Source organism: Periophthalmus magnuspinnatus, chromosome 15 (assembly GCF_009829125.3).
Source record: "Periophthalmus magnuspinnatus isolate fPerMag1 chromosome 15, fPerMag1.2.pri, whole genome shotgun sequence".
Lineage (NCBI taxonomy): Eukaryota > Metazoa > Chordata > Actinopteri > Gobiiformes > Gobiidae > Periophthalmus > Periophthalmus magnuspinnatus.
In genome coordinates, this window is record NC_047140.1 from 5,275,707 (window position 1) to 5,301,276 (window position 25,570).

The 25,570-nt window shown below is 40.4% G+C and overlaps 1 protein-coding gene across 2 annotated transcripts in view; it reads right to left on the reverse strand.

Moving 5' to 3' along the window:
- Positions 1-25,570, reverse strand: part of zmiz1a (zinc finger, MIZ-type containing 1a) — a 169,656-nt gene that overhangs the window by 82,847 nt on the left and 61,239 nt on the right. The gene's annotated exons all lie outside the window — the stretch shown is intronic.

Here is a 25,570-nt window from a genome sequence, read left to right on the forward strand (position 1 = left end):
TTGTAGTTAAGTCAAAGTTTACTTAAAATTCACGTTAGTAAAAGATAAAACCCTACATCTTTGTTCCTCACATTTGAGTTAGTGATGCTGACAGAGGTGACGACAGCCCGCCGCGCGTGCCCATTTGTCGGCCTAACCACACCTCATCAGCGGCGGAGCGGGTACATTGTCGTACACTTCCCTTTCATGCACTGTTTAGCCTCCCACCGAGCGCTGGAACTGGCCCCGTTTGATCCTCAAAGAGCACACCTAGTTTCTGCCGTGCACACACACACAGAGCGCCAGAACAGGTGGAAGGCGGCTGTAAATTATATAGGCTCTGATGTATACAGTGATAATGGGCATTTGAAGAGCAGGTCGCTATGCTAGCTTCCCACACGCGTGCGCAGATTTGATGTATGGTGTGTGGCGGGGAACGGGCGCGGAGCTTGGGGCATTTATGATGAGGTGAGACGGAACGGTCGGAAAGCATGACGACACACAGGTCACAAACTGATATTTCTGTATGTTTATGTTCATGTTTATGTTTATGTTCAAGTTTATGGTCAGAGTGGCACTGCATGGCTTGGGGAAAAGAGGTTTCAGTTCACAAGTAAACGTGAACTAACACCTCTTTTCTAACTAATTATTATTTTAGCAGTTGTCTAGTTAGTATTATTTTTTATAAGTCAAAAAGTCAAACAATTATTTCTATTATACCTGATTAAACAGAAAATATTTGCAAATAAATAGTAATTTTCATGGCAAAATGTGTGATTATTTGATTTCAGTAACAATGCTGCCTCTGTGATACAAGCTCATTCCCAGCATATGGCACTTCAGAGATGTAGACGCTGCTATTAAATTAGCCATCAGTTCATCCAAAAACAAATCAATAACATTTAATCTTAAGCCATGTTGTTCCCTCCACAAAAACATGTATGGAGCTGTGTTTTGTTTCATTTACACATGTTTGAGTAACCCTTTATTATAAGTCTGTCTACGTGGTAAATTGTCACATTTTTATACAGCGCTTTTCCTCCTTCAAGGCACTAAAAGAGCTTTACATCAAGGAACCACTCACCCATCCACACACACATTCATACACCGGTGTACGCAGACACTGGGGGCAAGTATTAATTTGTGCGAGCTGGATAAAACAGCGTATCGCACTGTTCCTCATTGTTTAATCCTTACGTGGAGCACTTCCTGTACTACCACATGACAGTCACAAGGTGGAACAGAGTGTTTTCTGTGTGAGAGAATTACTCAGTGTAAATATGCAGGGTGTGTGTTAAATATGTGTGAATGAAACAGAATCTAGACCCTGCAATATGTGAAATGGGATACATATTGTACATAAGTAGTAGTTTTTAGTTTAGACCCACACTGAGCCGACCAGCGCTGGACTAAATTTGCCCCGCACGTGTCATGAGGTCTGCATCTGCCTCTTCTTGTATAGAGCCATTGTCCACGGCCACCTGCAGAGCACACACGCACGCAAATCCTGCCAGATCAAAACCGCGCACTCCATCAAATCCAGTGAGAAGCCTGTTTACTGATGATCCAGACAGCAGACAGCAGCTCAAGGGGGACAGAACCAGGGACCAGGGGGAGGAGGGCGACCACTACGCAGCCTTGGACGCACAGGGAAGTGACCAGAGCGCGGGCTTTTATCACAGGGTATTGTAGAACAGCTAGGTGGGATAATTGGTCTCCTAAGCTCAATGCGCGGTATGCATTTTTAATGAGCACACACTGTTGCTCATTTAATATACTGTAAAAGGCAGCAGAGAAAGAGAAAAACAGAAAGAGAGAAGTAAAGGATCCATGTTATGTTTTAATTATGTGGTATGTCATTAAACCACCGCGCTGCTTTGTTGTTAATGTTCTCCGAGCGTGTACAGGATAATTGCCGTAGAAATGTCTTCTAATGTTAACATTATTCTGCCGCGTGGCCTCATTTCTTTTGACGTAGATGCCACAAACGCGGTGGCTGATTTAACCTCATTCACAAAGTGCTAATAATATGTCTTCTATATGTATCTCCACCAAATGAAACCTACTCACATGTTCTCACTTTGGTTAGTTCACTAACTTGCAGAAAAAATATTAAAGTTCCATAACACCCACATATACATTATTATTATTATTATTATTATTATTATTATTATTATTATTATTATTATTGACCAAGAAACTAAACAGACAATTCACATGTTTAAGTTACACTGCATTAATCTGTGATGGATGCTATTTAAACAACTTCTGACCCTGTTTTTGAGTTAATTACTATGGCAACGGTCTTCATTTGACACCACTCCATGGACATAACTTTAAATTTGTACAATGATGCTACTATTCAATTTAAAGGTATAAGACATAAGTTTCTGGTGGAGGGTCTGTCACCGGCTTGTCCCATTAATAAAGTTCCACAAATTAGTATAACTTATATATCTTACATTTATTTAACTACAGGCCTGTTTACTGACAAAAAAAATATTTAGTTTGGTGGAGTCACTCTGCTTGTTTCCATAGAGACTGTAAAGTTTTATGTCATTCGTTGAACCATTTCAGGCAACATCTCTATGAAGAAGGTTTCAGGCCATCCTCCTAAAAGCATACATATACATAGTGCCCCTTTAAAGCAACACTGTGTAACTTTCTGGACATGACGCAGTAGCTGCACAATTTAGTGGAAATACAAAGTTAAAAAACAAGGACATTCTTCGTGGAGATGGATTGTTTTATGTTTTTTTAAAAAGATTTTTTAAGCTAAGTTTCATGCCATGCTGTGGAATATTATAGCCAAAAGAACATTCCCATGGAGACAAGCAAGAGGAGTAAGGACGCATATTCTTTCTACATTCATCAGTGCAATAAAAGCATCCAAAGTGAAAAAGACATGTTAGTCTTTTTTCTGGCTAAAAAGTTACACGGTGGGGCTTTAACGGGAAACCTTATGGAAATTTACAGCAGATAATTGTTTCCATCTTGCCATAATAAAAAACCTAAAACATATTTTCAAAGAACAGCACAGCTCCAGTCTCTGTTATTCTTCCCAGCATGCCCCTGGTGGAACTCCCTATGCGTCTGCCTCTAACCCACAGCCACCAGCTCCAGCCAAGCCTCGTGACCCGTCCAAGCACCTCGTAATGTTCGGACTAGCCCCAAGGCAACACAGAGCGCAACCTTCTTCCATGGCTCTGCTGCCGATCAGGAAGTTAAGAGGAGGGGAATCACCCGGCCTGTAAGTGAATTAAGGAAACAAACTTGTGCCTGGCCTTGGCTCCGGTCCATCTCTCCATGTTGCGGGGCACGCTGCCTGGGCTGCCACCTCATAATGGCATTAAACAGCTCCCAAAGTGGTGTTCAGGAGGGAGTGTAATCCACAGGCAATGGAGGAGTGGATGGACTCTGGAAAATAACCTTTACACTGGATTGGTGCGATACATGCAGAGGACTTTCCATGTGGTAAAATGGGTAGTGGCCATTCAGAATCAGTGTTCTCATGGTACTAACATTTCAAGAATATTATGTACCAAGGGGTGTAATCATAGTTTTGATACAAACAATTTTATTTATTTATTTTTTTTTAAGAATTAATAGTTAAAATTAGTATCTAGTTTCAGCACAAAGTTTACTACCAGGGTATAGATTTTTTTTAACAATACGTTTTTTCTAGTAAAATAAGAAGATTTTTACTGTCTTCAAGAAAAACGAAACTGGTTCATTTTAAATGGTTTGCCATGGTCAAAAGTTATTCCTCACTTTCTTCACACATTCCAAGCAGTCTAATTATACACCACGATACGTTTATAAGTGCGTTTCACAACTTTCAGAGGCCAGAGCAGAGTTTTTTCTGTCAGAGTGATGCTAACAACGACTAGCAGGCTGCTCACATCACCCTTCCTGGTTCTCAGAGGATAAATTGCTTTATAATTACAGAAATAAAATGGATACAGCCAATTTAAGTAAGTTTGAGTTGTTTGTTCTTGAAGATGTTTTTATTTGGTTAATAGCTAATCAGGAGTACCTAGTTGGAGAGCATGGGAGCACCCAAAGAAATCACAGACACTGTAAACAACAGGTCCACTCTACAAATATACTCTCACATTAACCAGGTCTCCAACTCGGGACCTTCTTGCTGTGAGGTGAAAGAACCAAGCACTTTACCAGCTCACAGGAAAAACTTAATAACCCTGTAGTTTGCCAAAAAAACACACTGCTGTATTAAAATGATATTTCATGATGGCTTATTGTCAATAAGCTGTCAATCTAAAATATGATCTTTTGTTGCTGTGGATTTAGTCCCACACCAGAGAAGTGGCTGTTTTGTTTGACAGGAACATACAGTATTGTGCAAAAGTAGTAGGTGAGGTGTGAACACTGTTGGTAGCAGAGCTTTAATAAATACAGAATTAAATCTTTACTGTGAAAATCCCAGGAAAGGTCAGTAAAAAGGCAACCAAATTATTCTAGCTGTGAGTCAAGAACAGCGTGTATTGAGGATTGTTAAAAGAATATGGGGACAATATAAGACACAAATTTCATTTTGCAGTTGAAAATGGATACTATTTTGAATATTTTTTCCATAAAAGAAAGAAAATACTGTCTACCAAAGTGCCTCATCACATTAAGGGCACATTCACACTTGGTTTGGTTTGGCACTTGGTTGGATTCTGCTTTAGTCCTAATGTCGACTTGGCTAGTTGTTCTTCAAGTGGTTTAGTCATGGTCTAGTCCAGGTTTAGTCCAAGGTCTTTAGTCCAAATTTGATGATATTTATGCACGTGTGAACCAGGGGTGGGAAATACGCCAAATAATGAATAACACAATTTTCTTGGAGCCAGATTACAAGTTCATCCACTTATGTCTAGGTTAGTATCATATGCCTAATAATGCAGATAACTAATGTCATATTTAGAAAGTTCACATTGCAATTGATTAATCCACCATGAACTCAAAGCTCAGGCTGACCAATCGGACGTTCTTATTTGAGCTCAGAGCTGCATTTAAGATGTGAGATATACAATGTGGCCATTTAACCAATAGCATATCGACCCAGAATTTAGATTAACTCCACGCACTAGCCTTAATATCTGAAAAACAATCAATTCCTATGGTCACTGTCCCAACGGTCCAACATTAAAGCAGGGCAGCACGGTGCATCCAAGAGTCAGTGAGGAAGTGTCACGTGGAGGTAGTTTGATAAATGACAGCTCCGTCCCGTGTCCGCGTCCCCCTTTCTCTTCACCCCACCACCCAGAGTTCCTTCGGAGACCTGGCATCCTCCCTCACATGAGCCCTCCATGAGATCTTCACTCCAGCTCCATCCATCAACCGTCCCTAGCCCACTGCAGAAGCCCCCCCATCTCCCCTTCCGTAGTAACCCCAGCACACTGCCTGTTAACATGGGCCCTGCCTGCTCTTCTGTCTTCGTCTGCCGGGGCTGCCATTAAGCTACTCTAAAGACGTCGCCTGTTCTACATCATTGCGCGGACAAAAGGCTTTACAAATCTCAAAAGCAGTGGTGAATTACTGTTTTGGGTTGTTTAAAATGGGAAAGTGAAATGGAATTGTGGGTAATGATTGGCTGTGTTTACGATGATTAAATTGCAGTGCACTTTAGACTGTTCTTTAACCATAAAATGAGGGATAGAAAAAGATTGATGATTAGTTTTTCAGAGTTGTAGGCACATGTGCAAAACTACTTCCTACTTTGGTTCATGAACAAGTAGATTTTCTAAATGTTGATCAATAAAGCACTAAGTAAAGTGGCCCTGATTCAAGCTAGATTTGCTAATAGCTGCTCAGTGATTGCTTAGAACCAGAGAGTTGTAGGTTCAAGTTACGTCCAAGCACATATCAATTTTTGTTTGTTTGTTTATCAAGGCTGAATTGTGATTTAAAGCTACAGTATGGTGGTTTAAATGGACAAGATGTGACATTTATCGGGGTGGGGGGTTTTACATGGAGTATGGTAATAAACTTGAAATTGAAAAACCAGCAGTACTGCAAATCTTACTGTCAGGCAGCTCGCCACTCCAGAGATCTAACCTGTAACTTGGCTAGCCGTGAAACATTCTAGGCCAAGCAATAATACAAGTAATATTATTTCCATAGAGACAAGTTTCATGAGCGTCTTTGAGTGTCCAAAAATGTGGTAAATCTGATGCATGAAAGGGCCCCTATTACGCCATTTTCTGATCTGTTATAATGTTTCCTCATCACAAACAGACCTGGAGTTGTGTTTTGTTTCATTCACACATGTTTAAAATGCAACCCCTGTATATTTAGGCTATGTTCACACTTCCGTCCACCTTCCACCTTGTGATGTCATCATGTGGTAATACAGGAAGTGCTCCACTGTGTTTTTAAGCTCCACACAGCTTCACTAAAATCATCTGGAATCGCCAACCTCTGCTGAACTTAAGGTAAAAGGAGCTGTTAACTTGAAAACTACCACTTGATGACATCACAAGGGGGAACAGAGTATTTTGAGCTTTGGAGATGTAGACAGACTAATAATAACTAATAAAGTGTTACTCAAACGTGACACAAAACACAAAACACACCTCCAGGTCTGTTTTTGAGGAGTACACTACATTAGAACAGGGTTACGCTTACAAGAGTACATTTTGTGTAATATAGGACTTTTAAGCTGAAGATGTACCAAAAAAGCTACGTAGACCACCTTTAATTTGAACATTTTTTTATGTATTTTAAAAGTATTAGTTACATCATTGTGTAATCACCGTTTAGTTTCAAGTTTGTCCAGATTGCTAAATAGGAAAAATATATTAAAACATGAAAGAAAGCTACTAATAACACTGCTAAATGTAATTGACCATATCATCATAGTAAATAAACACTCAGGTCAGAATAGGTCCTTTTCATTCAACATGTTTCACATTTCAAACTGACCCTATGAACTCTCGATACAACGGTGCAAATCTGTGCTTATACTGCAGTGTGTCGGAGTGGTAGCCTATAGCAGGTTACATATAGCCATCAGGGCAAGGTCAGCCTCTGAAATGTGACTACAAATGCTGCCTATAGTGGTAACAACACGCTACCTCCCCCACCCAACCACCCACCCACCCGACCCATCCACCACCTCCTCCTCCCTCCCCCTCCCACCCAACCCAGCCGCCAATCCTCTGCCTGGTCTGAGCATCCCACACCCCGCGCACCCGGAGCTCGGCATTTAGCATCTGGATCACACAAATGAATTCTATTTTCTGACAGCAGACAGACGGATGACCAAACGCTAATCTGCCACCTTCTTTCCATCGCTCTCTCCCTCCCTCCTCCTCGTATAATCCCTGATACACAGAGATCCAGTGTAGTCGTAGAAACAAAGAGGAAATGGGTAAGACGGAAGGGGGTCTGGTGCCCTCTGGCTGAATAAACACTCAGTAGCCACTTTGCTAATTCTACTCAACACAATGCAAGATGGATGACGGTGCTTTTTACACTTTCCAGGGCTGCCGTGTTTGATTTTGCTCCCAGTGTAAAGAGTGGAGGTAATAATAAAGTGTGGTTCGGGGAGAGCTGTAACACCCAAGGGACCCCGAATCGAGTCCTGTTAGAGGGTGGCAGTTTTGGTGTGAATCAATGTCACTGTTCAGATCCAAGAGTGGTTTAAAAGACTCAGAAAGAATTTTGAGATTTTGGGATACAGACCAATCATTTTCGATGGTACTTTTTAGAAATATTTTATAAGTATTACCAGTTTGTGCCCGCGGCTGATATGTCAGTGTGTTGAAACCATACAGACTGATTATTCACAAATGATGCAATACGTTATAAAGTTGTTTGTGTGTATTTTTTTTTGTTTGGGTTCAGCAAGTGACGCAACCAGGACATGTTATAGGTCAGGTCTGTGGAGAGGCGAGTTCAATGACAGTACGTAAAACACTTGTAATTAAAGGCACTGTACCAGATCTTTAGTCCATTTTAAACAGTTTGCAGTGGTTCAAAGTTGTTCGTCACTTACCTTATGCATTCCATGCACCCTAATTATTCACAGTGATGAGTTTATAAGTGCTTTTCACAATGGAACAGGGTTTGCCGTGATGGTAAAGCTAACAACAACTCGCACGCTAACCATGCATTCGTTAATTCCAGGAGAATAAAGCATTTTATAACACAAAACACAGTAGACTTATTTTGACCTGAAGAGCTTTAAATACTTTAAGATATATACCATATTTTCCGGACAATAAGTTGCACTTCTTTTTCATAGTTTGGCCGGGGGTGCGATTTATACTCAGATGTGATTTATGCGTGAAATATGTTTTTTTCTTTATTCATTATTATGCATTTTTGGCTGGTGGAACTTATACTCCAGTGCGACTTATACTCCAGAAAATAAGGCAGGTTAAATGCTAAACAATCGGACACTCAAAGTAAAGCAACAACATCTCCATGAGATGAGCAGGCACCAGAAAAGTGACTTAGTGCACCTGACGCTTTCATATGGTATTGAATTATTGTAACAGAATTGAAATAATATGCGCCATCCATCTTGCTGCCTTATCCTTTACAATTTTTCAATATAATTAATCCAGATCTTAAAGAGAACAAGCATTTACCCCTGTACTAAAACCTCATAGACTGCCCTGTTTAATTTCCCTCCACAGCACGGCCTTATAGTGGAAGCAATAACAAACCGCAGTCCGCTCCAACCCTCCACGGACCCTGCCTCAAGTTTTGCCCAGTGGCAGCTGAACAATATTTGAAATCAAAACACTGGCAAAACTCTGCATGAGTGCCATATTTCTCCCAATTAGGCTGGTTAAGCGGACTTATAATGCGCCGGGATCTCCGGTGGTCTTGGGCGCGAGCGAGCCGACTTAGACGTTAAAAAGATGAGGTGTGTGAGTGCGTGTCTGGCCTGTTACAATGCACGCTTTGTATTCATCGCAGGATAACAGGAGGGCCGTTTGGAGGAGGGAAAACAGCAGCCATTGATTTTGTGTGCTGGCCAGGCGTTTCTCCGCTCCTGAGCGCGGTCGATACGGGCGTTCAGAACAAGAAGTACCGAAGGGGAGGGGAGAGGGGTATGGGGGGGTAGGTGGGGTATATATACGGTGTGCTTTGTTTGGACACATCTTTGTAATAGGTTTGAGAATGTGACGGTGTTCAAATTTGAGATGGAGGCCAGTGGTCAATCATTGTTTCCTATTGGTGCCATATAGCTTAACTGTGCCGTTTAGAGTCTACAAACAAGCTGGGAAAGAACAAGTACTGGATAAGAGGCAAAAATGTATCGCATAAGAGGCTGAATATAGTGCAAGTTTCAACAGTGCAAGTTGAAAAGAAAAATAAGAGACTATTTTTAACTTTCAAAAGATATAATAATTAAACATGCACTATTTGTAACTTTTTGCACGCGTCCATGTACACGTTAACACTTTACTACAGTATATCTCACTCAATAGAGACACTCAGGTTGTGGTGGTGAAGTGGTGACACCATTCCAAATTAGATCTGTGGAGAGGTGTCCCCGCTCACTGTAAGAATTCATGCTTTTCACTTGTAATTAAATAAATGTAAGACAAAAAAAAAAAAAAACATATTTCAGGTAAAACTGGTGAAAAACTTTCCCCTTACCACAAACCACCACCTCCACCAGAAAAAGTTACACATTGCACAATTAATAAATACATTTAAGCACCGCTGACTTACTGAAGCTTAGCTCTTTGACAAAAAATAAATCACTTTTCAAATATGTGCTATAGAAGGTAGGTATGTAGTATTGACCACAAAATAGTCTGCATTTTGATATACAAGAGGAGGAAATGTTCTAGCATTAAATCCTTTATCAAGCAGCCGGCAAATCAAACATTGATTTTCATGTGCTGAGTGCTAGGGGCAATAAGGATCTCCCACACCAGGCTGCTTTGACCACACAAACTGAAGCAGAACCATTTTTAGTCACATAAAAACATGCTTACACACACACGCACGCACAAACACTAAATCATTTCACAATTGCTGCGACCTGAAACATTGACCAAACCTGTTCTGCTTGTTGCCAGTCACGTCGGTTGCCAGCTATTAGCTTTGATTGCAGAATTGACCACACTGCCTCGCTTAGTCGGCATTGTAGGGGAGAATTATCAAGGAATTTGATTTATAAAAATGAATATAACAAAAGTAAAAATTGCGATTCAAATAATTACTTGAGATAAAGTCAAATTAAATACAAAAATACTTGGACTTGTGTTTTCGTCGTGATGTGATCCGACAATCCTATCCTATCATTTTGCCACTTGAAAAGAATAGACTGAAATTGAGAATTCATTCAACAGCTCTATCATCTCCTACCGAAAGATGACTCATTGTGTCTAAGTGAAAAAACTCCAAACTGACTGAAATGTATTATAGTGTTAGCCAAGGCTGTGCAATTAATCACATTTCAACTTGTGATTTCAATTATTACTCTATTCAATTACTAAAATGCTGTAATCAAAAATACAATTAATTAACGTCTGTTCATAATGACGACGTGTGTGCTCGTTCTGATGCTCGAAACCTGGGGCAAAGCCAATTTTGTAATCCCCATATTAGTGTTGTCACGATAGTAACGTTTCAAACTTGATTTCGATACTAAGGAATAGACTCGATACACAATACCGATTTTAATGATAATTAAGAACACTCATTATTTAGACCATAGAATGTGTTTAATTTAATATTCCCATGTGGTTTTATATCTGTGTAATCCCTCAGTCGTCCAGTAGGTTTCATAGTGGTCCATGGGTGTATACTAGTCTATGTGTTTTATACTTGTTCTGATACAGTTCAAGATTATTATAAAGCTTCAGAAAAGGTTCATTTCTGTCCTGTGAAAGTGCCTTTTTAGTATCAGTACTCAGTTTTAGTATAAATTAGTATCTGACTTTCAATACTTATAGAAACTGGTACTGAAGCAACAACTAGATGTATGGGCACTGCCTCTGATACCTCAGACATTAGTAAATCCCTGTATTAAAAAGGTTGAAAATGGATAAGCAGACAGCAGAGGCAGCACACATTGGAGCACAAAAGAAAAACATGTCTTATTAAAAACTAATAAGATTTTTCTGAATGTGCCAACAATGTCAAGTGGTTGGAAATTGGGTTCAAAAATATAACAGAGACAATACACTAGACAGTGCTGCTCTAATTTTTGGCTTAACTAATAAAGATGCAACAAGAACTCGGGCTGCTTGCCAAATAATTACTGCTGCTATCCAACCCATTCATTGAGAAATGGGACAATGACAGCCCCAGGTAGTTTATTAATATGGCAGCCATCCTCATGCCTTATTTATGGCGACAGCGGTTAGATCTCTTACACGTTGGAGAGGTACTTATCCACAGTTGGTGTACAAAGTGAAGTAGCAGACATGAGTACAAGCCCAAGTACTGTGGATACCGTGTACTGCGCCGAGCCGAATGATCAAATACAAATGTCATCTAGACACATTTCTATTGCAGGGTTTCAGATGGCATCATAACATTCTCTTGGCCAAAACTTTTTAACACAGCTAAAGTGAATATTAGAGAGAGGCTGATATGTCAGTTGGCCGATATTTAGGGCCGATATTGGCACTTTTCAGCATATTGGCTATAGGCCTTAAATCTCCAGGACAGGGCAGTATTTTGTTTTAGCTAACCTTCCTACCATATGGTGGGGAGGCTTTATATTGTAGATCCTATTCCTGACATGCTCTGACAAGCCTTTAGTGCAGTCATGATTACAAAATTCAAAAAACACTCAGACATTTTAACATTAGACAAGTTGGGTGATATCTATGATATTTTTTCTCTCTTCAACAATGTGCTAAAATGTGTAAATGTCTTGGAAAAGTATCACACAAAATGAATTATCACTTTACATGCACTGAGAGATTACATTATCATTACAGCATTACATTATGTTTCTGTCTCTTTTTTATGTCATTTTTAATTATAGACGATATGTTTGATTTTCTAATTTTGCACATCTCCAAAACAATGGCCGCATTATGCTTGGATAAACCCTGTATCTCGTGTGAGTTCACTTACATGCCAAAGACTCACTGAAACGTCGTGTTCCTGTGCAGTACTTACAGGTAAAATATGACCCTGTAGAGCAATTGTATACCACCTCCATTTACATTGCAAAAAGAACATGGAGAACTGGAGAAACAAAAGTGTTAGCTTTTGCAACGCGTCAAGTGGCTGTCCCTGATACTGCCATTGTGTCCATGCTGCTCAAGTATGTTGTTTTTCTTCACACTCAATACCTTTTGTGTTTTTCTAGACTTATTCATGGCAGAATTCTACTAAAGTACCTTTTTGGATATAGTCTGGCTACTTCAGCGCTAGAATGCTCCTATAGTGTTTAAATGAATGGAAAATTAACAAAGGCAATGTTGCAAATGGATAATCACAGAAGTTAGAATAGTGCAGACGATGGAATACTTCACCTTGTCCCTCTGAGTACTGCGCAATACAGAGAGTTTTGACCAGGCTGATATCTCTCAGTATAAACTATACAGAGAGGTATCATTCTGGACATGCGAGGCAATCAGTAAGCTTACACTGAGATCTGACTGAATATCTTTCAACATCAACAGGAAATATTACTATGACATATGCCATTGTGTGCTGCAACAGTGTGTCTGTAACAATAGCTGTATGCGGAGCTCATATTTCTAAAGGAGACTGGGCTTTGTTAACGCGCGGGCAGCCTGAAAATGTAAAAGCACTGGAGATGATGATGATGCAATGACAACAAGTAGTCTATTATTTGGTATATTCAATTATTGCTAAGTGAATTTTTGAGCACTATGGGAGTAGAAAGGCTTGATACTGGAGTTTTCTAGTGTTGCGTGTCCATAGCTCAGTGATGTCTAAAGATTGTACGCACAGTAGTGTTAAAAAGTATAGAAAGTATAGCTGTATCAGAACAAGTATAAGACACATATAGTATACACCCATGGACCACTATGAACCTACTTGGAGCACTGAGGGATTGAGTATCAATTCGATTCCTTAGTATCGAAATCGAGTTTGAAATTGTAGTATCGTGACAACACTACTTCAGACATATACGGCCAAAAAAAAAAAAAAAAAAAAAAGACTGAAAATGTGTGTATTACTGTTTAATAAGTATTTTGGTTTGAATCCTCAGGTTGCTATGACAAAAAATCTGAAACTCCTCTAGCATGTTCGTGCACTCGCTCACTTTGAAATTCACTGCCAACTATTTGAAGATTGAGGTGTCATTTGAAATCTTGGAACTGCTTTTCTACATATTTGTTGATTCCAGCTTTTTAAATGTGTGAATGTTCAGGTTTTATGTCAACTTAAATTAATTACATACGCCAGTAAAACGAAAACTTCTGAGACATTTTTTTAAAAGACTCCAAATTATAGAAAAAAGGATTCATTTATGTATTTAGGGTAGTGGCTTTTGCACTTGTGTAAGTATTATATACAGTCAATAAAGTATTCCTTACTACTGGACACTGAGGATAATACTGTATACTGCTCCAATTCATGAAATGTGCAACAGAGGATTGTCTTTATAGGGCTACGAGAAGAAAGAAGGAATGAGGAAGTGGAATTTGTGCTGTCACTTCTAGTTAGGCCATAATCAACGTGATGCTGATTTCATATCATTAGTCATTGTCCACTTTGAGTAGGCCTATTATGAAAAATCAAGTTTTTAGAGCATTTAACCATATTAAAATTGTTTCTCTTTCTCATTTACCCTCTCAAAGTTGCATTTAGAGTGATTCAACATGCCCGATGCTCTGTACTTACTTCGTTCTCCAGGATTATTTTCTGTGTAGTATTCGGCAGTGTTGTGTAGCCATTTTAGATAGATAGATAGATAAATACTTTATTAATCCCCAGCCAGGGAAATTCACCTGTCCTTGTACCATTTGTACAAATGAGAAAAAAAAGAATCTGCTACTCGCTAGTGTGATGTGCAGCTATCCATAGGAGGTGCCGACAACAGCGTGGTTCTTTGTTGTGATGACACTTACGGTGACGTCAGTTCCCATTGGGCACCGCAGTTTGCAGCGGATTTGTTTCTTTTAATAAGTTGTCTTAGATCAATATTGCAATTTAAAATGTCCAAATTATAACATAATGATCCACAGCTCCATAGCACACCCAAGCACTGCATGTCTGCTTTAAGTATTCAATCATTTTAGTATCCATGTCCTTATATGTCACCGTGTGTATTATAATCTGTGTGCAGAAGCCCCCTCCACGAGCACATGTATGTAAAGACCTTTCCCTTTTCACAGTTGATTAAGAGCAGCCACTTCAGCGGAGCCTGTTGTGAATGGGAGAACAGCGGCTCTGGGCTCATTGTGCACTAATCCTTCACTTATCTGAACCACGTCAATACTCCAGCCTTCTGCACAGCCTACCTCCAACACTGCTCTCCTGTTTTCTCCTGTTTGTCTTCCTCCTTCTCCTCCCCCCTTCTCCTCATCCTCAACCTCTCATTCCAGACCCCTCCCCCCGAGAGGAGCCGCCTGCAATCCAGCCCCTCTCCGCTGCTTCCTCTGGACAAAGCTGCAGAGGCTAGTGGGAGTAATAAGGCATAGCAGCAGGGGTGAGATGGCCCTGGTAAGGTTATTAAGGCGTCCGTCCAAACACACAGTGGGCTGTGGTGCATGTGAGGTGAGACCCCCAGGGACCAGGGGCCACTTCTGTTTGTGTGAGTGCTGTGTACATCTGCAGTAATAAGACCACCCACTTTAGCCAGGAAACCACCGGCTTTATCCAATCAGACAGGTTAAGTATGAGCCTAGTGTTCTTCAACGTAACGAAAGAGGGATGAAAGTAATGACACAATATTGAATAAGTGATAACTGATTTATTTATTTATGCGTCACAGGTTCAAATCTTGACTTTACCATTTTAACTGAATCTCAGAGGTATGCTTGTCCGGACTGTGGTTGATGGTGATGCAATAGCCCAAAAGAGCTATACTGGTGACATCTTTGCTTTATATGTTATACACACAAGATAATTGCATTTACAACACAGCTAGAAGAGTGTCAGAGAGCTTATTTAGACAGTCATGTAATGCCAAAACCAACACAACTGAAGTGCATTTAAAGTACATTAACAGCTCCTTAAGCAGAGCGAGGCCTGTTTCACTGCAGGTTTTACACACTGTCAGCCTTTAAACCAGCACACAGAGAAACTCCCACATTAATCACTGCACATTCCTCTGCTTTGCCTGCTAAGAGAAAAGAGAGGAGAGGTCCAGTTGTAACTAGTGCTATCTCTACAGCAATAAGGATAAAGGCTCTTTAAACAGGATTTGGCCTGACCCTCCACTCTATAGCTGGGAGCTGATACAGCATTGCACGGCCAGTGGTGGATCATTTTTCATCTCCAAATCTGCTTTGGCATGCTCCGGAGTGTGTCTGTGCTGGAGGCTGGAGATGGGAGGAGGCTGTTGGATGGGGGGCATGGCACACAGACAAAACACACTGGGCTGGGCCATGGGGCTGATGGGGCAGGCGGGGGGTGGGGGATGGAGGGGGCTCTGTGGACCATCTCTGGTGCTTTTCATTGGTGCGACCGTGACAACACAAGGCTGGGTCTTTCCTCACTGCTCAGCTGAGCAATCAGGTCACCTCATCTTGACAGACACAAACACACGTGCACGCTCGCGCACACACACACAGCGTTAATGATCGTGCACATGGAGACACGCCGCTCGTACAGCCCGCAGCTGTTGCCAATGATGTCAGTCCTGATTTGGCCAAACTAGTCTTTTGTTTCACAGTATGGGCAGAGCCGAGCTTCATTCAGCAACACAACATGACTTTGTGCTTAGAGTTTGCTAAAGCTGCTAGCTAACAAAGCATAAGCTACTATAACACTATTAGATACATATTGTCCCATTTTTCACAATAAAATAAACTGTAATTTCATAACTTTGGACAACAGTAGAGCATTCATGCTCCGTCTCCAGCAGAACACAACAAACTTCGGTTTCTGATTATGAATCTAAATTCAATTTGGTCCTGCTGAACCAAAGCTGTCTCATGTGTGGCTCATTGAGTCAAAGCAGCAGAGTGGGTCAGACAAAGATGTTCATGCTAACACATTAGCATGTTTATGAAGCACTGCTCTCATTTAAAGCTTTGCTAATTAGAGCTAAACACACAGAGCTGGGGGTGTCATCAGACCTGCAACTCTGTCATCATAAATTCAAACGACCACATCAGAGGGGAGATCTGCGTCATGTCAAGTCCCGTCTTCATTTCTAAATCTAGAGTAATGTTTATATAGTAAAACATTTAATTAGTTTCTTATTCATGATGACACACATTGACAATTAATTACTTTAGCCTGTAACCTTTAGCATAGGCAGTAATCTGCCCAAAAACACAAGCATTTGGAGAACATTTTGAGAGAACAGACTCCAACTTCTCTAAAAACAAACTTGAATGTAAGACTAACTGTTGACAATCAACTTCCAAAATGTCACTTTTAATAAGACAAAAATCATTCTTAAAGAGCCCTGTTCTGTAGTCCAACAGCACTCCCACCCTGCTCTCCAATGCAAACAAACTCTCCATCCCCTCCTCCTCCTCCTCTGTTCGGACTGGCTCACGTCTGGCTAAAATGTCTGAAGGGCTTAATTGGTAGTTTGTCAGTTTTTCCTCTCACTCGCGCTCAAACCATGTCCCTCCCTCACTGCCATGTGTTTCTGTATAAACTACAAGAGGTTCTTTTTTAAGAGAGTGAAAAATCAGGTCTAGTCTAGATGTTTTATAATGACGAATTACGGGGACTTAAAGACAGCGTCAGCAGTGGCATAGTCTGTTAAATGTTACTCCAACAACTGTAGGGTTATAGGGTCAAGTTTCAGATTCAGAGTGAAGCTTTTGTGTCCATGGGCAAGACACTTCACTCACATTGCCTTCATCGTAAACAGGGCTAGTGTGGAAAGGCAATTAGAAAGTAGCATTGTGCATATATTACATAACATTACATGCCTTTTTAGAGCTGTCCTAGTTTTTTACTCCAATAAAACAAACTTTCTCCAACTCTTAATCTGAAACAGACTATTGCTTACGTTCTGTCCCATAAGATCACTTCCCTTCACTATCTATTTCACTCTTATCTATGTACTGGCCCTGGTTAACGCAGTCTCCACTTCGCTCACCTTATCAACAATAATGTAACACATCTGCTAACCTGCGATAAAAACATAAGAGGAGATATCCCAGCGCTAAGCTAGTACACTGTCAGTGACATTTTCAGAATTAAGTCTATATTCTCCGCTGACATTTCACACAGCGCCTGCTAGGTAACAGGAGCGCTCCGGATGCACCATGTGTTCTATGGAAGCTGGTTGGAACAATGATTTGATTAGGTTTGTGCTGATTACGGTCTTGTTGGTTACAATGTACGGCTCTATTAGGGAGAGAGGAGAGGAGGAGGGAAAAGGGAAGAGAAACACACAAGCACACACACACACACACACACACACACACACACACACACTGCTGAAATGGAGACAAAAATCTGATATTATGAATGATTTGAATTGTTCTGACTTCAGATTTATTGACTTATTAGAGTTGTCTCCAGATCTTGATTGAATTGTTTTCTTAGCATAACAAAAAATGATGTTCCAGTGAGTTCATATTTTTTATCATTGAGGCCAGAGAATACTGTAAAGACCACGAAGTGAAATTTGTCATACGCTTGACCCATTCTTCAACGCCGCTGGGGCAACCTGTCAGGAGCATTGGAGCCATCTTCAGATCTTAAGCAAGACTTCAACAGTCAGACAGGTGAGTATGATATGAACTAATTTATCTGTGTTTTAACTTCTTAACAAATGTCTTTATCGTGCTGTGATTGTGATTTTTGTTTATTGCCCTTAGTCTGTGTATTGTGTGTGTGCGTCTCTACTTTGACAATGTTTAAATCTAAGTTCAAATTGGTTCTGTTTAGCTGTGTATATGACTGAAAGGGTTTTATTCTGCACTTTTCTCCTTTAATGTTCCTTTTATGATAATTATTTTTGATTATTTATGTTGTGATTTGTTGTATTGTCGTTCTTAAGCACTTTGAATTATTTTGTGTATGATTTGTGCTATACAAATACACTTCCCTTGCGTTTTAGCATGCTCTAATATTAGTAATATGTCCACATTTTGTATTTCACTGATCATTAATGTCCTTGTCCTGTGTATGGACTGAATGTTTTGTGCCTATGTCCTGTTTTCTGTCTCACCATGAATCTGTCAATGGGACTACGGATGAAAATGAGCTTGCATGGCTAACTCTGGCACATTTACACGCTGTACCAACATTAACTAAACTTGGTCGGGTCTACTTTATCTGGAGAATTTTACCTATTGTGCATATGTTTGGGGTTTTTAGGGTATTTTCTGTTTCCTGTACTCACAAAATGTAAAAATGGCACGGAAATAATCGGATTAAAGGTGGATAGTGTATCTTTTCTGGTGAAAGGTCTGGGAAAGTTGTTGCTTTACCTACAGATTAAGTTGCAGGTCAGATCTGTGGAAAGGCGAACTCGCCTACAGTAAGGACACATGGTTTATAAGGCGCTTTTGACCAATAATAAACCCCGTAACAGAATAAATGCGAGACCGATGAGTTAAATGCCATACTTTACAGCGTTGGACGTTAACATCAGACAAGCAGGTACTGGACTCTCCACCAGAAAAGTTACATAGTGCACATTTAAATAATATCAGTTAAAGGAATCTTGAAATGTCTACACATGGATTCAAGTCATTTTAACAAATACAGACATCTTTTGCAGCACTGGCAGGAGTGGAGGAGCGGACTGGAGCTATTGAGACACTTTGGCGCATTGTCCTTTGCCGTAACTGGTTTCAATATGAATCAGCTGTTATCTAAGCAGTGTGTGTGAGGAGGATATTGGTAGCTATCAGCTCTCCGGCGCGCGATACCACCACAGCACAACAAACCTTTTCAATCGCTTCTGTGTCGAACCAATATCAGAAAGTCTCCTATTTCACCAACAAGACTATCACGGGCAAACACTTTAACGCCAAGTGCCTTATTGGAGCCGTTGTTTCATTGTACTGCCGTCGTACTAGCTCAGCAGCTCAACCGTGCTGCGTAATATTGGCTGAGAACAAATAATCTGAAAAGCCCCAAATGCCCTCTGCCTTTGTAAAGCTTTATGAAATATTAACCAAATTAATCTACAGTCTTCTCCAGAACATAATGTGCTGCCAGTGATTCTGTGTAAACCAACAATCTCGCACAGGATTAGGTGGTAGACATTAAAAACCAAGCTAAGGTACATATACTCGTAGGTTTTCATACAGTGCTTTTGCTATTAATTAGGTCTGTCCCCAGTGCTGTAGTGACAAAGAGCCACAGGCAATTCTCAGTGCAGTTTTGTTCGTAACAGCGAGAGGCAGCACATTATTAGATATTATGGGACTTAATGCCAGCACTGAAGAGACTGATGGGGTGAAGTCCGTGTTGTAGCAAGAGCAGGTATTTTTAAAGCAACTAGGCTATGATACACTTGTGCAATTTATATGTGTGTGTACTGGGCTTCATTTAAATACTCAGCTTAGAGCGCATACTGACTTACAGTGTTCTGCCTACTTGATCAACATTTAACAGAGAAAAGGGCTTAAACTTTAACTTAATTTATGAATGAATTTATGAACAAGCTAAATGGAAACTTACGCTAGGTTGGTCAAAAATCTTTTATTTGTTTAATTGTTTGGTCTTAAAGATGAACAATAGAACACTAACACGCATCTCATGGATAACAGCAAGATTGCAGTGGTTGATTTTGTGGTATTTATATTATGTTAAATACAAAATGGCGTGCATGTGAGAAGTTGCAGACCTACTTTTATATTTCATTTTTCATCTGTTAAAGCCAAAGTGACTCTTTAGCCACATGTTTTTTTGTTTTTATTACATTGAAAACATGCGTCCTTACTATGAGTGGGCTTGCATCTCCACAAACCTCTTATTGGACCTAAAGGACAGCCTCCTCCTGCTTGTTTCCATGAAAATATTGTTCCTTTGGCTATAATAATCCACAGAATAGCATAAAACTGATTCATCTCCACGGAAAATGATCTATTTCCATGCAGGTAATGTGCCACCTCCAGAAAGTTGCAGACTGTACCTTTAAGCAAAGTGTTTTTTTCCCAAAATTGTGCACATTTGCAATCAAACAACAGTCAATTACTATTAGCAAGTGGTATGTAATATGTATCATTGCCAAATACACCATTATGTGTTGCAATGTTTAGCTGAATACCTCTACTCTCTATCTCTACAGCAATGGAACGTATTATCTGTTTCTGATTTTGCCAGTCTGTTTAAATATGTTCTAATAGTTTGTGATCCAACACAAGCAATGATCCAACATTTCTCCACTTGTAACTGCACTGACTCTAAGCAATTTCTGGAAGCTTGAAGGCAGGACAAAAGGCCACAGTTCAGTCAGGGCAGGAAGAGCCGGACTCCAAATATCTGTGTACGCAAAACGAAAGAAGCCAAAGAGAAAATCATTTGAAGGGATTTTATAGATTGCAGATTTAATGTCCGTCTGATGGAGGGGGAAAAGAGGGAGAGATCAGGAATAATCCTCTTAACTGTTTGTTTGGTAATCTGATTTAGTCTGATTTTTAGGCTGCTATCTCTGCTTGTGGTTACTGATGCTGTCGCTGGATTGACCACGGCCATTTTCACCTTCAAAAACCCACTGACGCACTTTCTGGTGATATGGCGCGGCATTTGACATATTTAAACAAAATATTGCAGGACGTTGTAAATCCCTTTCGCACCAAATCCTACTATGATTCCCGGCTCTAGTCTGCGCTCCAGAGTAGAGAGGCACACACTCTGTCTGTACGCCTGTCCCCGTTCCAAATAAATGACCTACTTTGCACATTTACACACATCTACATGCGGGCTTCAAAGTTTCTGTTTGCGTGGAGGCTTTCGCATGGTGTCCAATTCTTCAAGAAAAAAAAAGTCTTTGGTCTTCTGCATTTTCTTGACGTTTAAAGTGATTGCGTGAACAGGCAAGAGTGAATGAAAGCAAATTTAAAGCAGATGTCAACGTTAAGTTAAATTGACCCCCAAAATATTAATGGAAAAGTCTTTACGTAATTAGATTTTTGAACAGTTCTCCAGTCAAGTCTTTATGAAAGCAACAGTCCTGCTCTTTAAATAATTCAGCACTTAAAGGTCCCCATGCATTCCCCATGTATTTGAGCAACATTTGTCTGATATATTGTGTAAGCAGCAACACTTTTATCGTCTAATAATGAGTAAGTGCACCGTTGCTGGTTGTTGTTAGCTTTACCGTGATGCCAAAACTCAGCACTGGTCTCTGAATGTCTTGAAACGCACTTACATACCCGTCGTGTTGAATAGTTTGCATGGTCGGAATGTATGAGGCAAGTGAGGAATTATGTCTTTCATGTTTTTAAGGCTGTAAAAATCACATACTGTGCCTTCAACTTTTTAATGAATCATCTATCTGTTCGTGTTATGTTGATAGCCATGCTCCTGATTTTTAGTGATTCCGTAACCAAGCCGGTCGAATGGAAAGTGCACAAAAGTCTAAACCTCCAGCTTGGTACTCCTGCCCTGAGAACTGGAGAAGGGTCCCTGGGTGCTACACTGGTCACTCATTGCAAGAATCTAGTGCAAATTACATTTTACGCATTTCTGACATAATTTAAATTAAAAGTAAAACACTGTAATAGAGCTTGTCCCCTTTAACCACTTCCAAGGAAATAGGGGTAAGAGAAAAGGCCAAGTTTAGAAGCCAGAGATGTACTTTTGTCGTGCTAAAGGAAGGTGAGGTTGGCACAGAGGCCCACTTAAGGTGCTCGTAGCCCCGGCAAAGAGCTATTTCCAGACCACCGGCCCTACTTCTCTTGTCTCCTCCCCCCTCTCCACCTCTGGTATGGGGGAAAACCACAGCACGGCACAGGCTCCTGTCACAGACATGGCTCAAGAATGGATCCATTATTCACACAGGCTGTTAAGGGACTGGCACACAAGGGTGGGACGCACACATGCACTTTTACATGCTGCGCACAGATAAAATGTAATGAGGGCAATATTTTTACATGAGGAAAATGTCTCAGCATTATTTCAATGTTAAATGGTGGAACACAGGGGTAATATTTTGTTTAAGATTTATGCAGTTTTTTTGGATCAGTATGGTGCATTAAAGATATGAAACACTTTGAAAGTACGTGGAGGCCCTTCTGAAGTCACATGGCATCCGTGCATCCACATTGAAAATAATAAAGTGTAGGGTCACATCGGTACTGTCTGATGGTTAAAGCTCAAACATGTAAGACTTTAGTCAAAAAATAGACACGCATGTTTTTGTTTGTTTTTGAGCGGTTTTACATCTCCACAAAACTGACACTTATTTGGCCTGGAAAAGTTGTCTATAATATTCCACAGGAAGGCATAAAATTTAACTATCTCCATGGAGAATGTTCCAAACTATGGTTTTAACTTAATTTTAACTTTATGGTTTTAACTTAATTTTAACTTTCTATTTCCATGGAATCAAGCTGGAAATGACATGGTGTTAATTTAAAAATGAGGCCCATTTTGACATAACACACTGTACACAACTAATAAAATCTAAAGTAAGAAAAAATTAAGAATAAGATTTTTTTGTTGAGGATTTGCCAAAGGATCCTTTCTATTTTTTGTACTGTTCTTTTTTGTACAGTTTTTATCTACAGTATCTACAGGCACATGCATAGTGCACAGTACAAAAATAGCATCATAGCATCAAAAAGGTACAAAACTGCCATAACAACTACAAACTAATGAGGAAACCTTGTACCCGGTGGAAAAGTTATAAAAAACAATGTTTCTCAATGCAATATATTACTTCCCTGCCTGTGTAAAACTCACTGGTATGGTTAATATGCATGAGCAGGTGCAGGATCTCTAAGCAGGACAAAATTGTGTGCTGCCTCTTTGGGGATATATGCTTATGCTGTGCCATCTGGTGTTGATAAATCAATAGATTAAACCTACAGATAATCTACATATAGAGTGTGTGATTTCAAATGAAAGGCAGCACAGTGTACTTGAAATGATGCGTAAAAGGCGCATCTCTGGGAACACCAAAGCAGTGCAGTGACAGTCATCAGAGCCGCTGTACACGCACTTCATGTGAACTAGAGAGAACGCTTGACAGCACAACGCAACCCTACACAGGACGACATCAGGCCAAAAGTGCTCCCTCTCCCATCCCTGTCTGTCAGACCCGGGCCAGATCCTATATGAGTTTGCTCACGGACCATGAGAAGGGAACGTGGTAAATGCGTAATCTGATATGCATGACTTGAGGTTTCTGTGCCTTTCTTTTTCTCTTGGAAATCGCAGGTTGCATCCATAATTTACACCAGCCTCCGTCTGTTCCTCTCTTCTCCACTCTGCGCCCTCCCTCCCCCCAGACGTTTTTTTCTTTCTCCTTCTCCTCCTCTTTCCATCTCTCTCTCTTTCTCTCTCTCCATCTCTCTCTCTCTCTCTCCTGGCAATCTGGCTTTTGCAGGCTCGCTCATTAGCATATTGCAGAATGTGCAGATGCCACCAAAAATGATTCACCTTCCAGTGCTTTGATGCAGTTTTGCATGTATACAAACTACGCCGTCGACACTTTGCACTTGCTCAGAAAACAAAAGCGAAAAGGACACTGAGCCTTTTTAACCAGAATCTCACGTGTGACAATATGTCCGACCTTTCCTTTTGATGTTTCCTCGCATCCTCATTCGCCCTGATTACATTTTCCATCATGTCAGTCAAAGGTGCTTTAATACTGATGACGATTGATGGCCTGCTTTTCCCTGCCAAGACGTAAATGAACACTTAATATTCATGCCGCTCGCTGGATAGCTGAATACATAACACTGGCCTGCGCTGAAAGGATAATTGAAGACACAGTATCCAGGCATCAAACACAGGCCTTTCTTCTCACGTTTTTGCAAAGAAAGACAAATGAGTGGAGGATGGGGATTAGCCGTTGTCGTGCTCTTGGAGATGGATATTGCTATTGATAGAGGCCGATCAATAGTCATACATGGTAACCCGCCATTGGTCCAAGTCTGCTAACGCTGCTATTCAGGTTTCACACCCTGGGGACAGCTTGAAGCGAAAAGCGCCGGGTATCATCGCTGAAGCATGCATATGTGCGTGGAAGGACTTTTGTAAACATCCTTCAAACAGGATTTTTTCAACCCCGAAAATCGACCACATCTGAGGGGTAACAGATACAGTGAAGTGCACAATGACTTGGCATCCAAACATGTTTTGCTCCAGTGACTGAACGCGGTGTTACCTGACAAGAGCCAGCTGCCTGCCATGCGAGGAGGAAATGCCTTTGCCCGCACAATCACAATGCCGGTTGTGTAAGACGTCATGCGACCCATATGCTTTGGGCAAAACAGAGCCGGATGAGGATTAATCCAGCATGTTTGGGAGCGACTGTGTGCCAGTATCTCATGTACAACAATAGGACACAGGCTTGTATCATTTTCAGCATATCCAAAAAATATTTACACGTGAAACTGGTTATTCTTTTCCCTATTATTTTTGTACAGTAGGTTCATTGAGAGCGGCGGAGATATAGACCACATGCTGGACATTTACTGCTAAGTTTACAAGCTACCAACAGTTTATAATTCAAAATAGCACAAATAAAAACAATACAAGATGAATACATAGGGCTTATTTGCATTTATAAAACAATAACTCAATTTAAATGTGCATATATTTTGATGAGAGTAATAGTCTTTCCCGATGATGTTAAAAAGGAAGCAGGCTACAACCAGTTAAGTGCTTGAGTTCACAATGTGGTTAAATGAAATTGCTTCCAAACAATAGCAAAGCGATGTGGTGGTTAGCGCCTTAATCACATCAAAATCTGCTTCTGGTGACAAGTTAATATAGAGGCGTTTAGCTTTTAGCATGTAGCCACTAACCAATGACATAACAACTGCCTATTCATCTTATTCCTGAAGTTGCCGAGAGCGCCGCCGTCGTTGTTTGGGTTGTGTTATTTTGCATGGGGTTGCTGATCTTGACCGAAATTAAGTTCTATAAGGACTCGAAAGCCTCCCAGAGAATGTGTGTTGATATGGTGCACATGAACATGGAACATTTTACACAAATCACCCTAACAGTACTTTATATCAGATTTTAGAGGCACAATTTTTCTCAAATTATCCATGTAATTCCCAATTAACTGGAAGTGCCACCACAAAGAAAGCCCTCATCTATTTACGGCAAAAGTGGGCGGGGCAGACGAAGGTCAATAACAGAACAAATTATTCATTTTTGAGTAACCATTTGCGACACAATTTTGGTTTCCGTTTACATATCTAACATCTATAGTTTGTGAATATTTTTGTGGATTTCGCAATCTAACACTTCCATTTCAACTATCAAAGTGTTTAAAAGTCCTATATTATGCAAATTTGACTCTTGTGAGCTGTAAGATATGTTATAATGTCGTTACCTCCTGAAAAACATCCCT